The sequence below is a fragment of the Myodes glareolus genome, chromosome 6 (assembly GCF_982192425.1).
Source record: "Myodes glareolus chromosome 6, mMyoGla1.1, whole genome shotgun sequence".
NCBI lineage: Eukaryota > Metazoa > Chordata > Mammalia > Rodentia > Cricetidae > Myodes > Myodes glareolus.
This window is the reverse complement of record NC_142031.1, coordinates 11,189,839-11,208,303: the sequence shown is the minus strand read 5'-3', so window position 1 is coordinate 11,208,303 and position 18,465 is coordinate 11,189,839. Positions and strand designations below refer to the sequence as shown.

At 39.1% G+C, this 18,465-nt stretch overlaps 1 non-coding gene across 1 annotated transcript; it reads right to left on the bottom strand.

The window, feature by feature from the left end:
* Window positions 1-17,964: 17,964 nt before the first annotated feature.
* LOC125395284 (small nucleolar RNA ACA64) lies at window positions 17,965-18,091 on the bottom strand. The gene has a single exon (XR_007230516.3). It is a non-coding gene; the product is annotated as a small nucleolar RNA ACA64 (small nucleolar RNA).
* Window positions 18,092-18,465: the final 374 nt, after the last annotated feature.

Sequence of the window (18,465 nt, the reverse complement as noted above, 5' to 3'; positions counted from 1 at the left end):
GTTTTAAATTATTGAACAATAAAAATGTATGTGATGTGTGAACCATTGAATTTACTGCATTTTCTGTGAAATTAACTGAATTAGCTAAGGCAGTCAAAATGTCTGATGAGTGTAAAGTAGTATGGGCAATATTTGGCTCTCTTGCTTACAATTATTTATAATCAGTGGGTGATATACTTAACATATCCCATCCTATCCATCTTCATCTTTTTCTTTTTCTTTCTTGTTTATCTTTTTCAGTCATATAACCTTTTAAAGATATATTTTTAAATGTATTCAAATACCAGAGTTGTATTTTATAAAGATGTATGTCTGAATGCATCTGTGTATATGGACAGTATTAATGTACATTTAGGTATAGAATACTTATTCGCACAGCACCCAGTCTGGTAATTTGGAGTGTGACTGGGAGAAAAATAGAACATTCTCTGGAAATTTAAATGAAGAAAAATAACATGTAGTTTCTAAATAATATGATGTTTTTTATTTGGGTGCAGGTTGGGAGAAGAGGACAGAATATACAAGGCATTGTTCAGATGTTCACCCTCTTGGCCCCTCATGAAATATCCATGATGACATTTACATAGAAAATTCAAAGGCACTTACTCTTCATGAGAGAATTCTCCCAAAAACTCTGCAAGATCTGTTCTATTTGTTGGGAAAATAAGGAAGGTATAATATCCCAATGTGTCTCCATCATTCTCTTCATTCTGCTTCATTCTCCAAAAGCACCTGGGATGAATGAGACTGGGCTCCTGAGGTAAAATGTTCTGGAGCAAGAAGAACAAAACCAAAGTAAGCATGTTTGTCTGCTCTAAGCTTGGGGAGTTGAATTATGAACTTCCATGCAAATCAGCACTTCCAGTCGGCACCTGCTTTTATTTCTGTGGCCGTATGAGAAGCTATTTATGCATTCATGAATCCTTTCTTTGTGTGTGTGCAGATGTTTTCTTATCCATTGGGAAACTTTGACACTCTCCTCCCTGCAGCTCTGCATCTGATTTCCACAGTCCATGTGATGAAATTTGGTTTATAAACAGACACAAGGACAGTTACGCTAGTTTCATGACACCACTCATTTTTGTGGAAATTATGCCCCTGGGAAGATGACAATTTGAGAAAATTTGGTCCTATGGCTGTGTTATCAAGGTGTTTATGCTAACACCTTTAGAAATGATGTCAGTGGATTTCGTTCGATGATCCACAGTGAGACTTGCACATTGGTTCAGAAGGACTCACGATGTCAGAATTCATGGTTCCTCACTGGAAATATTTGACTAAGTCCATGTCATGGAAAAGAGCTCCATGTTTAGAGCAATTGAACAGCATACAGCACACACGGTGGGGCCTATTCTACACATGTGACAGGTCCAAAATATCTAACCAAAGCCTGTGCTTCCATTGTCTTGAAAACCATTAATCAGGCCAAACCCAGAAATTTTCTGAATCCTACTGCTCCAAAACCACCCAGCTCATCATGGAACCACAGTTCATTTCCATGTTGAATGCTGATTTTAAGTATTCAAAAGATTCAGAGAGAAAACCAAATCTTTGTGCCTAATTACTAATACTACACAAGACCTACCACTCCTCCTCCCAGCCAATCATTATTAATGAGAAGCCAAGTATTAGATTTCTAAACATGATCTCACTGTCTGGTCCTCCATTCAAGCAGATCAATACTGTGTTTTGACCCATTTCTTCTTGGTCCTACATTATTTTACTCATTTTATAATCCCATAATGCCTATAAAGAAGTCTTGTTTAGTATCTTTGAAGCAAAGAGAAACTGGGAAGTGATGTTGTATTTATGTGTAAATTCTTCTTATTCCATTTTCCTAGTATTCTATTTAGTTTGCACTTGGAATCTGTACTGTCAGTGTGGGAGTGTTCTGCTGAGTGCAGACTGGAAAGCATCTTTTAGAGGAAATGTACTACAGAGAAAGTAAGACAAATCTAGGGCAAGCGTTTTGCTGTGGGTGATGACAAGACTAATTTAGTGTTTGAGATGAGGCAAAGAGAACTAGTGTTCTCCTCAGATCTCATTGTATATTTCAAAATAAACATGGGCTAGGCAGTAGTGGCACATGCCTTTAATGCCAGTGCTTGGGAGGCAGAGGCAGGCAGATCTCTAGAGTTTGAGGCCAGCCTAGTCTATAAGAGCTAGTTCCATGACAGGCTCCAAAGTTACAGAGAAACCCTGCCTTGAAAAATCAAAAAAAATCTATCAATAAATAAAAATAAAAACCAAAAATAAACATGTGAAAAACTTTATGATCTGGGCTGTTCAGCCGGGAGGATCTCACCTGTAGAAAAAAATATGTTGATCATATACAACCAATACAAATAAATGATAATGTTGGTATACATTTAAAATAGGTGAACAATATTGGGAGATATACATGCCGTTATTCTCCGTACTAAGGACGTTGAACAGATGTGTCCCTATGCTATTGAGGCAAGTCTAGTCTACAGCAAAGGATCATTCAAAATCATGGGATCCATTCCATATTAGTATCATCAATGAACATCAAAATTCTCCAACTTTCATTAATTGCAGATTTACATTAATGACTCCAAAAAATTCTATCAGGGGACTTCCACAGCTAATAAACACCTTCAGTATGTGGCAGGATACAAGATTAGATTAAAAAAATATCAGTAGTCCTCCTATATACAAGTGATCAATGAATGATTCAGAAAGAAATCAGTGAAACATCAACATTTACCTTAGCCAAAAATGTAAAATATTTCAATGTAATTCTAACCAAATAAGTGAAAGATCTTATGACAAGAACTTTAAGTCTTTGTAGAAAGAAATTGAAGAAAATATCAGAACATGGAAAGATTTCCCATGTTCTTGGATAGTTAAGATCAACATAATAAAAATTGCCATCTTACCACAGATTCAAGGCAATCCCCATCACCATCCCTACACAATTCTTCAAAACAATCCTGGACAAGAAAAGAACTTCTAGAGACATTGCTATCCCTGACTGCAAACTTGACAATAGGGTTATAGTAATTAAAAAAGCTTTTTTAGGTTTTTCAAGGGTTTCTCTGTAACATTGGAGCCTATCACAGAACTAGGTCTTGTAGTAGGACAAAAAGGCTGCCTTCTGACTGGGAGAAGATCTTCACCAACCCCTCATCAGACAAAGGTCTGATCTCCAAAATATACAAAGAACTCAAGAAACTAGGCACTAAAACTCTAATTAACCCAATTAAAAAATGGGGGTACTGAACTTAACAGAGAATTCACAACAGATGAACTTCGAATGGCCAGAAGACACTTAAGGTCATGCTCAACCTCCTTAGCGATCAGGGAAATGCAAATCAAAACCACTTTGAGATACCATCTTACACCTGTCAGAATAGCTAAAGTCAAAAACACCAACGATAGCCTATGCTGGAGAGGATGTGGGGTGAGGGGAACACTCATCCATTGTTGGTGGGAATGCAAACTCGTGCAGCCACTGTGGAAATCAGTGTGGCGGTTTCTCAGGAAACTGGGAGTCAACCTCCCTCAGGACCCAGCAATTCCACTCTTGGGAATATACCCTAAAGATTCCCTAACATACTACAAAAGCATTTGTTCTACTATGTTCATAGCAGCACTATTTGTAATAGCCAGAACCTGGAAACAGCCTGGGTGCCCCTCAATAGAAGAATGGTTAAAAAAGGTGTGGAACATATACACATTAGAGTTTTACTCAGTGGTAAAAAACAATGACATCTTGAATTTTGCATGCAAATTGATGGAAATAGAAAACGCTTTACTGAGTGAGGTAAGCCAGACCCAAAAAGAGGAACACGGTATGTAATCACTCATAAGTGGATTCTAACCATAATTAAAGGTCTTTGAGCCTATTATTCGTGATCCTAGAGAAGCTAAATAAGAAGATGAACCTGATGAAGATTATTTAGCTATCCACCAGGAGGTAGGAAATAGACAAGAGTCCCAGGTAACCTCGGGTGCTTGAGGGGGTGGGAGGGTTGATGGAAGGGGAGAGGGTTAGAGAGAAGGGAGTAGGGGAGGAACGGGGAAAGCTCGGTGGCCTGGGATGGGGGGGGGGAGGGAGGAAGGATGAATATGGGATCAGGGAAGAATATATTTCAACTAAGTGAGTCATTTTAGGGTTTACAGGAGACTTGATTATATATGGGATCCCAGGTCCAAGGAGAGATCCCCCAGATTGTTCTCTGGACAGAGGAGAGGGTGCCTGAACCGGCCTTGGCCCATAATCATACTGATGAATATTTTGCTTATCACCATAGATCCTTCATCTGGCGAAGGACGGCGATACAGTCGGAGACCCACATTGGAGCACCGGACTGAGCCCCCCGAGGTCCAAATGAGGAGCAGAAGAAGGAAGAACATGAAAAATGAAATCAGTACTGCGAGGGATGCTATCATCCACTGATACAAGGGAACGGATCTAATGAGAGTTTACCAAGGCCAGTTGGACTGGGACTGAACGAGGAGGTGATCTAACCAGATTCTCGGAATTTGGCCGGATTCTCTGACTGTGGCTGGCCCGGAGTCTTTCTGAAAAGCCACTGACTATGATACTGGGACCTGTTTCCTCTGCATATACTGGATTTTGGGGATCCAGTCTGTTTGGACACTCACCTTCCTGGACCTGGAGGGAGGGGGAGGGAACTGGAACTTCCCACAGGGCAGGAAACCCTGACTGCCCTAAGGGACAAAGAGGGAGGAGGAGGGGGAGTGGGGGGAGTGGGAGGGTGTTGGAAAGAGGGGCGGAAATGGAAACTTTTATAATTTAATAAAATTTACTTAAAAAAAAAAGAACTAGGTCTTGTAAACCAGGCTGGCCTCGAATTCACAGAGATCTGCCTGCAACTGCTTTCTGAGTTCTGGAATTAAAGGCGTGTGCCACCACCATCTGTCTGATAAAAGCAGCTTTGTATTGACATAAAAACAAATGCAGGGAACATCATCACTGAATCAAATTTCCTGTATTATCCTGTACACATATGAACTCCTGAGTTTTGATAAAGAAGCCAAACTTTTGCAATTCAAAAGAGAAAGCTTCTTCCACAAGGAGTGCTGGAATAACTGGATGGTGACATGCACCAACTGCAAAGAGATTCATAACTACTGCCATGCACAAAACTCAAGCCCAAGTAGATCAAAGACCTCAACATAAATCCAGACACTCTGAATCTGTTAGAAGAAAAACTGGGAGGAGCCTTGAATGCATTGCCACAAGAGACCACTTCTAAAATATAACATCACTAACACAGAAACTGAGAGCAAAAAGTAAATAAATGGGACCTCCTGAAACTGAATTTTTTCTCTAAGTGAAAGGACATGGTAAATAAATAAAACAAAAGCCTACCAAATGGGAAAAGATTTTCACCAATCCTAAATTTGAAGAGGGATGATCTCCAATATATATGAATAACTCAAGAAGTTAGATCCCAAAATACAAAATAATCCAATTAAAATGGGTCCAGATCTAAACAGAGAATGCTCAACAGAAGAATCTCAAGCAGCCAAAAGACATTTAAGGAATCAGTTAACTTCCTTATATCAGAGAAATCCAAATAAAAATGACTCTGAGATGCCATCTTACACCTGTCAAAGTGGCTAAGATCTAAAGTGCTGAGGATAGCTTATGTTAGAGAGGTTGTGGAACAGGAAACACTCTCCACTGTTAGCAGGACTGCAAATTTGTACAGCTACTTTGGAATTCAGTGTGGTGGATTCTCAGAAAATTGGGAATCAATCTAACAGAAGGCCCAGTGATACCACTCTGGGGTGAATTCCCAATGAATACTCAATCATAACACAAGGATACTTGCTCAACAATGTTCATAGCTGCAATACTTTCAGTTGTCAGAATGTGGATAAAACTTAGATGCACCTCAACAAAAGAAAGAATAAATAAATATGGTATATGTACAAAATGGAGTATTGGTCAGCTGTAAAAAAACAATGATATGAAATTTACAGGCAAATAGATGGTATTAGGAAAAACTGTCCTGACTGAGGTAACCCAGATTCACAAAAACAAACAGGATATGTACTTAATCGCAAGTGGATAGAAGTCCATTGTGTAAATGTACCACATTTTCATTATCCACTATTTGGTCAAAGGCATTTGGGTTGTTTGCTGTTTCTAGCTCTGACAAATAATGCTTTGAGGAACATATTTGAGCACATATCCTTGTGGTACAATTGAGCATCCTCTAGATATATACTGAAAAGTGTTATTTTTAGGTTTTGGGGAAGGTTGTTTCCTAATTATCTAAGAAATCACCATACTGGTTTCTAAAAGTGTTGTACAAGTTTTCATTCCCTCCAACAGTGGATGAGGGTTCTTCTTACTCCACATCCTCTTCAGCATAAGTTATCATTAGTGTTTTTGATCTTGGTCATTCTTACAGGTATAAGATGGAATCTCAGAGTTGTTTTGATTTTCATTTTTTTGATGACTAAGGATGTTGAGCATTTCCTTAAATGTCTTCAACCATTTTAGATTCTGCTGTTGAGAGTTCTCTGGGTCTGTACTCCATTTTTTATTGGATTATTTGTCCTTTTGATGAACAATTTCTTGAGTTCTTTGTATATTTTGGAGATTAGTCCTTTAACTGATGTGGTGTTGGTTTTGATCTTTTCCCATTCAGTAGACTCTTTTTGTCTTGTTGACCATGTTTTTTGCTTTACTAAATCTTTTCATGTTTAGGAGGTCCCATTTATTTATTGTTGCTCTCAGTGTCTGTGCTATTGGTGTTATATTTAGGAGGTGGTCTCTTGTGCCCATGCATTGAAAGACACGTCCCATTTTCTCTTCTATTAGGTTCAGTGTGGTTAGATTTATACTGAGGTCTTTAATTCATTTGGATTTCTGTTTTGTGCGTGGCAGTAGATATGGATCTAATTTCATTCTTCTACATGTTGACATCCAGTTATGCCAGCACCATTTTTTTTGAAGATGCTTTCTTTTCTCCATTGTATAATTTTAGTTTTTTTGTCATAAATAAGGTATTCATAGGTATGTGGATTAATATCCAAGTCTTTGATTCAATTATATTCATCAACCTCTCAGTCTTTATGCCAATACCAAGCTGTTTTCGTTACTGTAGCTCTCTAATAGAGCTTGATGTCAGGGTTGGTATTGCCTCTGGAAGTTACATTGTTGTTCATGATTGTTTTGGCTATCCTGAATTTTTTTTCCATATGGAGTTGATTATTGTTCTTTCAAGGTCTGTGAAGAATTGTGTTGAGATTTTGATGGGAGTTGCATTGAATCTATAGATTGATTTTGGTAGGATTGCTGTTATTATTATGTTGATCCTTGCTATCCAAGAACATGGGAGATCTATTCATTTTCTTGTATCTTTCCCAATTTATTCAAAGTCTGAAAGTTCTTGTCAAATAGGTCTTTCACTTCTCTGGTTATATTTTATTTTATCTGTGGTTATTATGAAAGGTGATATTTCTCAGATTTATTTCTCAGTTTCTTTATCATTTGTATATAGAAGGAGGGCTACTGATATTTTTGGTTTTATCTGGTATCCTGCCACATTACTGAAGGTTTTTATCAGCTTGAGGAGATCCGTGGTAGAGTTTTGGGGTAACTTAGATATACTATCATATCATCTGCAAATAATGAAAGTTTGACTTCTTCCTTTAAAATTTTAACTGCCTGATCTCCTTTTGAAGTCTTATTGCTATATCCAGACCTAAAAGAACTATGGTGAATAGATTTGGAGATACTGGAGAGCCTTGTGAATATGGATGCTTAATAGAAATTCCACAGTAACACGGAATTGAGAATAATAGATAGTTATTTATTTAGGGGTAGACTCACATATCAATATTCACTGCTGAAACAGAGAACAGTAGCAGAATCCCACAGCTTGAAAAGAAAGCAGATGCACACTTTTCATCAGCATAAATAGCAAATTTACTGCAATATTAGTCAAATATTGCCTCAGTTTTCCTCTTGGTCCTTCTGGTCCAGGACAGTCATCCCATCTTGTGCTATGTTTAACTTGAGTTATGGTTCCATTTCCTAGTAATTGAACATCTGCCTCTTGAAGAGGCCAATTTGGATGTCAAGATTCTGGAGTAATGACACTCACATCAGCACCTGAGCCTATCAAACCAACAAATACATTGGCATTTATATGCACTCTTAACCTTGGTCTTTGATCATTTATAGAGTCTGCTAGAATATACGTTTCCTATTGGAATTTTTGACTTATCCCCGATGTTTATGCCATCATATAAAACAGTATGGTCTTTTACAAAAAGTTCTGGATGTTTTACTTTTACCGGTGAGACATGTCCTCCACAGTGACTGGGAATGACTGGGCCACATTAGGCTTGGGGACCTATGAACGAACCCTCAAGGAGTTTCCCCATGGTATCAGGTTGCCTTGTCTGTTTTTTTGTTGATCTGGATTCATTGGTCCAATGTCGGCCTTTGCCACACTTTCTGCATATACCTGAAGACTGAGTCCTCCTATTCTTACCATTACCAGAGGAGACATTATTCCTAGATTTCCTTGTCTGCAATCCCTTCTCAGATGTCTTATTCTACCACAATTAAAACATTTGGCATTTTGATGTTTCCTTATTTGTTTGGAAATGGCTTCTCCCAGCCAAGATTCACTATTATAGTCAAATGTCTCAATGTTCATTGTATACAGGATCCATTGTTCCATAAGTGCCGATCTAACCTTTAATGGTACAAGTATCTTTTTGTGTTCTAAGCCATAAGTTACAACTGCTGGCTTATTTTCTTTTAGATCATTCATTCCTATAGGTATCCACCTTCCTTCTTTGGATCCTTTTGGTCTTTTAGAACTTGATGCTTTGTCAGAGTAGATTACAGGGTAGGAAGCTAAAACCCTGGTTGAGTCATCTCTGACAGCTATTGGCGATGTTGAATCCTGTCCTTGTGCCTTCTTTTCCTGTAAATCAGTTCCAATAATTTCCTCAATTATTTCAAATCTTTTTACTATTGTCTTTTGTAAAGCTTGAGTCTCCTGGCCTGTATATATTTCTAGTGATTTCATTGTGGCACCTAGCCTCTGGTTCTCATTCTGTACATGTGATTCCAAGATCTAAAGTTTTTCCTTTAAAGATAACACTTCATCCTTGAAAATTACTTGGATTGCATGCAGATTGCCATCCAAGAGAGATACTCTATCAGCTAACCTATAATAATTTTTTTTATATAAAGGAAAACATTTAATTGAGGCTAGCTTACAGTTCAGAGGTTAAGTGCGTTGTTGTTGTGGTGGGAAGCATGGAGGCATGCAGGCAGACATGGTGCTAGAGAAGGAGTTGAGAGTTCTATATTCAGATCTGTAGACAAGAAGAGAATGCAAAACACTGGCCTGGGTTGAGCATCTGAAATGTCAAAGCCCACCCCCAGTTACTCACTCCCTCCAGCAAGGCCACACCTACACGGACAAGGCCACATCTCCTAAAGTGCCATAAAAATGGCACCTGGGGCCATTTTTATTCAATCTACCACAAAATTAAAAGAACTGAAGCAGTCACGAAGGGACAGTTAGTGTATTAGTATACTCACACGCAACAGTCATGCTTATAGTGACAGAAGGAGGATAATAGATGCCAGGGATTGAAGGAAGAGATAAGAGCCAAGCTAATAATTCAATGGTTGTGAATTTCAGTTGTCCAAGGTGAAAATAGTTGCAGAGGTGGCTGGTGGTTCACAGAAAGAAACTGTGAAACTTCCAGGCTTTGTAAAAGCAGTAGCTATTAGTTTCTCTTCAGAGTGAAGGATCTAATTCTATATTTTGCTCACAGAGTAATACCTTAATATAATGCTTCAGATTCCCCACTGCCCAAACCCTCTGCTTGCTGCTGCATTCCAAGAATTCCTGTCCTAATTAACATTTCACTTCAATAAGATGCTCTGTCTTCTGAAGTGTGGGCCCATCGCTTGATGACATCTCCTGGGACCTATAATAAATTTTTAACAAATTTTGATTGTCAAATTCAACAGTATGAATTCTTTCAGATAATCTCTCAGTACTCTTAGATATGGATTCAGTTTTGTATGCTAAATTAATGTCAATTTTATTAGTATTAATTTTTTCAGGTAACTTCTGATTTTTGATGGTATTAATCCTGTCAACTAGCTGTACATTATTAGTCTATAAAGACTGTATCATTCCTAAGAATATAAACTTCTTAGAAGTGCCATATTCTTTCTTAATGATAGAATATGAAGGAAAAACCTGAGTCCCAATAGCCAATAAATTGAAGTATCACCATAATGATATAAGCCTTGCAATATAAAATCTAGAGTTTTAGCAAAAAAAGTTACTAAATGTTTCACTATTAATGTAGTCTGCCATACTGATGTATTAATTACCTGTTATGTGATCTGGTAAATTGTAGACTTTATTATCCAGGAGATGTCTTGGTTGCAGAGTTGTGACTAGGAACAATGCAACTTGTGGCGACAGGAATGGTCCTGAGCCGCTTTAGTTTCCTGCCTTGGTACTGGTTAAATTCTGAGAAGTATACTTTGATTGACTAATTAAAAGCAATTAAATCAATTCCATACATGGAGCAAGAAACCCAGAACTCACGGGCAGGGAGTACAAACCGGAAGCATCAGAAATCCCCATGTAGCAAGGAACCCTGCCAGGGAACTGCACCAGGGAACACAGCAATTGTGTGTGTGCTTGGGAAATTTTCAAGTTACCACACTCAGTAAGCTCCACTGTGGTGGGAGTTCTACAAAAAACTGCGTTAAGTAAAAGCAAGCCAAGTGGGCAGGGTTTGGAGAATTTCTGGGCCATGGACTGGCTAGGCCTTTAGGCCATCCACCTTGGTTTAGAGTCTGAATCCACATGTGTGCCAGATGAAGATGGAAGCTTAAAATTAATTCTACATTAGCTCAGAATTTGATGGAGGAGGGTTATCTGTCTATTGTGTTATTTTCATTGGTCAATAAAGAGACTGCCTTGGCCCTTTGATAGGACAGAAAATTAGGTAGGCGGAGTAAACAGAATAGAATGCTGGGAAGAGGGCAATGAGCCAGATGCCATGGAGCCAGCCACCAGGTCAGACATGCTGAATCTTTCCCGGTAAGCCACACCTCGTGGTGTGATACAGATTAATAGAAATGGGTTAATATCAAGATATGAGAGTTAGTCAGTAACTAACTCTCTAGAGATAATGGGCCAGGCAGTGCTTAAATGATTACAATTTGTGTGTTATTATTTCTGGGGCTAAGCTAGCTGTGCGGGAGCCGGGCAGGATGAAAAGCAGGCCTGCCCGCAGCCCCTCACTACATATGGCGCTCACGTGGATAACTGCATCCACAGAAAGCCTGAGAAAGTTTGAGAAAGAATAGAGTAAAGCATGTTTTCTTGGTGGCAGCAATTTCTTGGTTCTACTCTGCTTGCTAGAGGCAAGCAAGTGCTCTCATCTAAGAGAGGCTTCCTGACTCAGCTTTAACTGCAAAACTTTGTAGCTCCTTTAAGAGGTCCTGCCACGAAACACTTATGGGTGTTGATCAAAAGCTGAACGCATGCTTTTCGGTTTTCAGCCGTAGCAGGAAAAAAGGCTGTGCTGTTTTAAAATGCCGGCTTTCTGGACTGTCCTGCCAGGGCAATCTCTGACTCTTTCAGGCAGGCAGTCTGACTGAGTGTGGTCTGTGAGCAGAATGCTCCAGCTTGCTTGCTGGCATGGACCTTGAAATGCCATAGAGTTGTGGCAGTAAAAGGCTCCAGTGGTACCTCTACCATGAGTCTGGAAAGCTAAGAAATGGACTGGATCTAGCCGTCAAAGCCACGGTTTTAGACTCATGTGGTCAGAAAAAGAGAGATATACAGTAAAAAGAGATTCAAAGAGGAAGAAAACCTCTAAATGGTTTACTATGAGTTAAAAATATATGCAGGTTAAAAGGTTAAAGTCATTAAAAATAAAAAAGAAAGGGAGATATAGGGTGTGGTGGTACACACCTTTAACCCCAATGCCTGGGAGTCAGAGGCATGTTGACCTCTGTGACTTCAAGAGACAGAGGTAGAGATTGACCTCTGTGACCTCAAGGTGTGGTAGTACACGCCTTTAATCCCAATGCCTGGGAGGCAGAGACAGATCTCTGTGAGTTCAAGGTGTGGTAGCACACACCTTTAATCCCAGTGCTGGGGAGGTTCTCTGAGTTCTCTCAGTGACGGTAGGGTCTCTGAGTTCAAGGACAGCCTGGTCTACAGAGTTATTCCAGGACAAAGATATACAGAGAACCAGTCTCAAAAAGTAAAAGTAAAAATAAAAGAAATAGAGGTTAAAATAAAGCCATCATAAAGATGGAAAATACACAGAGAATCTTGATATTGTATGCTATTATGCTCTCTTTTAATTGTTTGAATGCTGAGGAAGGAGCAACAGTCGCCAAAAAACATTTACTTATAAATGCTGCAGAAATTAATCCAAGATAGATATTTTGAAAATACCTTGACTTCAGAATTTGGGTCTAAGAATATGATGCTTTGGGAAGGAGGTCCTTCTTTTGTTTTCACAGAGGATGAGACCCTGTGGATTGCTTCTATCCCAATGTGGTATGATAGACCACGCCCTCCTGAAAGGTTTCTGTGAACACCCTCAAAAAATTTCTTCACTCAACTGCCGACTGAGATGAACCTGGCAGACAGGTTATACCATGAAAGACCTGATTAACTGCGCCCCTATACAGCAGGAAGAAGTTTGGAGAGAAATAACTACGTTCATATTCCCAAATATTGTTTATAAATGTTCTTTTACATTTAAAGGGGGATATGATATAGTTATGAATAATTTCATTGGTATGGATTTTAAGGTCAATTTTGTTATATGTATATATATTTCTGATCTTGACTGATGTATTGTGATTGTGTAGTTCATTTTAAAAATGTAATGTATAATTAGAAAATATAGGCTGTTAATGGATAATATCGATAATAGTCAAGCTTGTAGTAATGTTAGTCTGATTTTCTAGAAGTGCACAGATATATTTCAGATAGACATTCATATCTTTCAAAGACTACAGAGCATGGCATTTAATGTTTTAATAACTTAGGACTTTTCATGACAATGAGACACGTCTGCTCCTGGCAGCACCAATCTACTTCAAGAGGAAGATGGGCATCGAAGAGGCTCCTTATGGAGTTGGTTAGCCATTTGGGCAAGAAACTGCTCTTGCCTGGACTGTTGTATAAACTGGACACAGAGAACCCACAGAGAGAGGACTGCTGAACTTGCCTAAGGGTGAGATGATCTTTCGAGGTTCTTGATTCATGAAAGAGTCTGCGAGACATTCTGCAGGACACAACAGATAGTGACTGAACTGCCTTTGAAATTTCCTGCTTCATGGAAATGTCTCTGGATATTATGGGCCTGAAGGCTGAAGATGGGTGCCCCAACGATACAGAGGAACTTTGGGTGACTGTGCCAGGCAGCGAGATGTCTCTGTCATTTCTAGAGTTTTGGAAGTTGCTTACTTCTTGTTTACTTAGGTAATATATCCTTCTGGAGTCTTTGGAGTTGAAGAATAGATCGTCACAGTTATAGTTTTCCATTATTATGATAAAGATATAGTTATAAATATTGTGACTGTAATTCTTGCTTCATAACTGTTTTGTTATGTGTAATTTTACTATGTTAAAATGAAAGCCTTTCTTTTTTGTTTAAACAGAAAAAGGGGAAATGATGGAGGAGAGTTATCTGTCTATTGTGTTATTTTCTTTGGTCAATAAAGAGACTGCCTTGGCCCTTTGATAGGACAGAAAATTAGGTAGGCGGAGTAAACAGAATAGGATGCTGGGAAGAGGGCAATGAGCCAGATGCCATGGAGCCAGCCACCAGGTCAGACATGCTGAATCTTTCCCGGTAAGCCACACCTCGTGGTGTGATACAGATTAATAAAAATGGGTTAATATCAAGATATGAGAGTTAGTCAGTAACTAACTCTCTAGAGATAATGGGCCAGGCAGTGCTTAAATGAATACAATTTGTGTGTTATTATTTCTGGGGCTAAGCTAGCTGTGCGGGAGCCGGGCAGGATGAAAAACAGGCCTGCCTGCAGCCCCTTTCTACAACAATTGAGAAGAGTAGATGGTTATTTATTGAGGAGTAGACCCACAAATCAATATCCTCTGCTGGAACGGGGAACAGTAATCAAATCCTACAGCTGATAAAGAGAGTGGACACATGCTTTACATTGGTATGAATAGTAAAAGTGGCCAAGCCCCAGTGGCCACTTTTGGTTATTGGCTGTAGGACTTCCTACAGCAGTATTGTCTTATTCCTGATTTTAGTGGAATCAGTTCGAGTTTCTCTCCATTTAATTTGATGTTGGCTGTTGGCCTGCTGTATGTGGCTTTTACTATGTTTAGGTATGCTCCTTGTATCCCTCTCTCTCCAAGACCTTTATCATGAAGATTTGTTGGATTTTGTCAAATGCTTTATAAGCATCTAATGAGATGATTGTATGGTTGTTTCATTTTATTTATATAATGGATTACATTGATAGCTTTTTGTATATTGAACCATTCCTGCATTTCTAGGATGAAACAAGCTTGATCATGGTGGATGACTTTTTTGATGATTTCTTAGATTCAGTTTGCAGTATTTTATTGAGTATTTTTAAAGCAATGTTCATGAGTGAGATTGGTCTGTAACTCTCTTTCTTAGTTGAATCTTTGTGTGGCTTCAGTGTCAGGGTAACAGTAACATCAGAAAAAGAGGTTGGCAATGTTACTTCTGTTCCTATTCTGTGGACCATTTTAAGGATTACAGGTATTAGCTCTTCTTGGAAGTTCTGGTAGAATTCTGTGTTAAAACCATCCGAGCTGGGCTTTTTTTGGTTGGGAGGCTTTTGGTGACAGCCTATATTTCCTTGCAGTTTATAGGTCTCTTTAAATCATTCACCCGGTCTTTATTTAATTTTTCTATCTGGTATCAATCCAGAACATTGTCCTTTTCTTTTAACTTTTTCAATTTTGTGGAGTCAGGTTTTTGCAGTATGACATAATGATTCTCTGGATTTCCTCAGTGTCTATTATTATGCCCCCTTTCATTTCTGATTTTGTTAATTTGAATGTTCTCTCTGCCTTTTGAACAACAAAGATTTGCTTTTTATTTAGAGAAAAAAGAAGATATTGAGTCCCTTAAAGGTTTAGCCCTGAAGATTTTTTCTCTGGCTTCAAAAGAAAGACTCCTCAATAGTTGAAAAGAACTAAAAGAAAAAAAAATCTCCTCACAGTACATTCTTTCTGTCCATGTCTCTTTATTGTTCTTCTTTGTTATAAATGTTCCAAGTTATAACCAACTTATAACCAACAATTCCCCAATCCTAATGGGGTCTAGGACTGAACTTCTTTAGCACCATAAAGGACTGATAAGAATTTGCAAACACACACAAATCCGTGGCTATCAGCTAATGTGGGAGTAGCTTTGGAAAGATCCCATGAAGTCCTTAAGGGAGAGAAAAGTTCATTAAGAAAGAGATTAAATCATCAGGGAATTCTAGAGGGGGAGACTAGTGTACTATGTTACATTTTTATGTGGTTAGGTAAAGAAAAAAAGAGTTCATATTCAATAAAATCATGAGTGAGGTGAGAATTATCTTTTTACACAGCATGCCACTTTCTCCCAGCATGCATATAAAGTATCAGGTAACCAGGCAACCTATGTAAACAACCAGAGGAAGCTGTGGTCCTTGATATATTAGCATATTTGCCAATTGTTGCAAGATACGAGGGCCTTTTGCATCTCAATTGTTGGAAAGGGGTTGCTTGTTCATCCCTGCTGCCCAGAACTGAAATAATCACACAGAAACTATATTATTTAAATCACAGCTTGGCCCATTAGCTCTAGCTTCTTATTGGCTAACTATTACACATTAATCTAACCCATTTCTATTAATCAGTGTATTGCCATGTGGCTGTGGCATCTGTCTCTGGCAGGGCTACATGGTTCCTCCCTCTTACTCTACCCATCTTTCTCCCAGAATTAAGCTTAGTTTTCCCTGATTACCTATATTCCTTGTGTAGGCCCAAGAAAGTTTTTTTATTAACCAATAGTATTCACAGCATACTGAGGGGAATCCCAAATCACTGAAGCTTATAATTTGCAGTAAGCAGTTGAACCAAAGAGAAGACCCAAAGAAAAAGAGAAAGAAGGAAATTAAAAAAAAGAAAGAAGGAAAGAGAAATAAATTGTTTGAAGGGCTTAGATCCAACAAGGCCAGAGACCTGTGATTTCATAAGTAAATCTGCAAAAGTTCCATTTGTGATCTGTCCAGAAGGACATGTGTCTGACCAACTTCCTCTGTCGGTAAGGCTAATGATAGGAAAAGACTTTCGAGTTTCTTACCATAATGTGGAGAATATAGTAGAGAGAGAGGTCATCTTTTGACATTCCAGAAAGTTGTGTGCCCATAAGTTTGAGATGTAATCATGAGATTACATGTACATATTACACGAAAATGCATGCTAATGGGAAGATATTAAATCTGCTATTACAAAACATAATTACAGATGAAAGCAATTCAGAGTTGTCAGAGTCAGTGCTATTGCCGGCTCTGCCAGGCAGGTTCCTCCATCTGAGAGTAACTTCTCAAGAGGGTTGACATCTGAATCATCAATTGCCATAAACTTTAATTGCATCATGGCCACAATAGCTCACGATTAAACACTCCTGACAGGTGAAGGTGGGGGTCTAAGTTTACACATTTTGATCACCATCTGTTGGCTTTAAAGTCATCCTTCTGTCTGTGGTGTGAAGCCTGTCAATAGAATGTTCTTTCCCAAATACCCTGTCGAATTCTAACCACAGTGCAGTTGAATCCACTCACACTGAGAAACAGTCCACAGGGAGAAACAGTCCACAGGAAGCAAAGAATCAGTCCAGGTGATTGGTTCTCCATGATCTCAAAGAAGCAAAGGAAACACCCAGTTTCCCAGCTTCTGAGTCTCCATTCACCTAGATGACCCTTCCTGAAACAATTGAAAGCATTTGTGAAATGGGCATCATTAGTTATTGATTTTAATTGCCAGTTGTCACCTGTGCTGATGTTTCAGCGAAGGAGGCAGAAGGGCTGCAAGCTTGTACTCTGGGCTCCAGAGATGGACAGGGTGGGAAAGAAAGACTCAATAGAAAAAGTAAAGATTCAGTATCATTAGCGTGGTCTGCAACTGTACAACATTGGGAAAGACAGGACTTTAAGATGGAGATGATAATTTAGATGCTACAGTCAGGAAACTCACTAGTTCAATGTTATGGTTGGTTACTTCTAGAGTTCTAGAACATCGTACCTGAGGTCTCTAGAAACTAATGGAAGACAATAACAAAAAGCATAAAATCTTAAATTAAGTGTAAAATGATGCTTCTCAATTTTAATTTGAACACTGAGACAAGAGAAGCAGAATGCTTCCTGCCAGATTGAGTACATCCTAGTCTCCATGATGGGACCATGAATCAACTAGCAGAGAAGAGCTTCTTGTTATTGCTGTTTGATTACAGGATGTCACCCTGCAGTCCTGGAACTCATTCTGTAGACCAGGCTGGCCAGGAATTCAGAGAGATTGCTTCTGCCTCCCAAATGTTGAAGTTAAAGATGTACAGAACCATACCTGGTGGAAATAAAACTAAAGATCAGCACAAGCTGGACATTGGTGGCACATGCCTTTATTTCCAGCACTTGAAGTGAATTCCTATGAGTTCAAGACTGCCTGGTCTACAGAGAGAGTTCCAGGACAGCTAGGGCTACAGAGAAACCCTGTCTTGTATTGAAAAACCAAAAAAGAAAAAAGAGAGAGAGAGAAAAAGAAGAGGAAGGAGAAGGAGAAGAAGAAGAAGAAGAAGAAGAAGAAGAAGAAGAAGAAGAAGAAGAAGAAGAAGAAGAAGAAGAAGAAGAAGAAGTCGTCATTTTGAAGAAGTCATTCAAAGCATTTTTTTTTTCAGGAATGTAGGGGCCTGGGTTTCACCCTCCCACACTGGGGCAGCAGGTGGTGAGCTGAGGCCCCTGTGGCTCTGGGCGCCGAATCTCACCTCCGGCTACAGCCAAAGCTGAAGATGATTTTCAACGAACGCCCATCAAAGCATTTTGAATGACACACATCTGCAATCTCCAGTCCCCAAAACTTCCTGGAGTTCAAGGTAGTTGGAAGCTGTGAACCCCCAGATCCTGAATTTCTTGTAAACAACTTGTTTCCTCTGCTCTGAGACAGCTTACAGCTTCTCTTAGCAGGAAACCCTTAGAAGATGCTGATGGTAAGGGAGTGGTTTCTGGTGGGTTTGACTGGGGCATGGCTATCCCTATATAAGCTGCCCCTGGACACAATAAAAGGGCATTTTGGGGGGCATTCTGGAATCAACGATGACCTGTGTCTCTGTCTGTGAGTCTTTGTGTATTTCACTCTCCAGTCCCTTGCCTGCTTCATGAACTGTGTGGTAGCAGGGAAG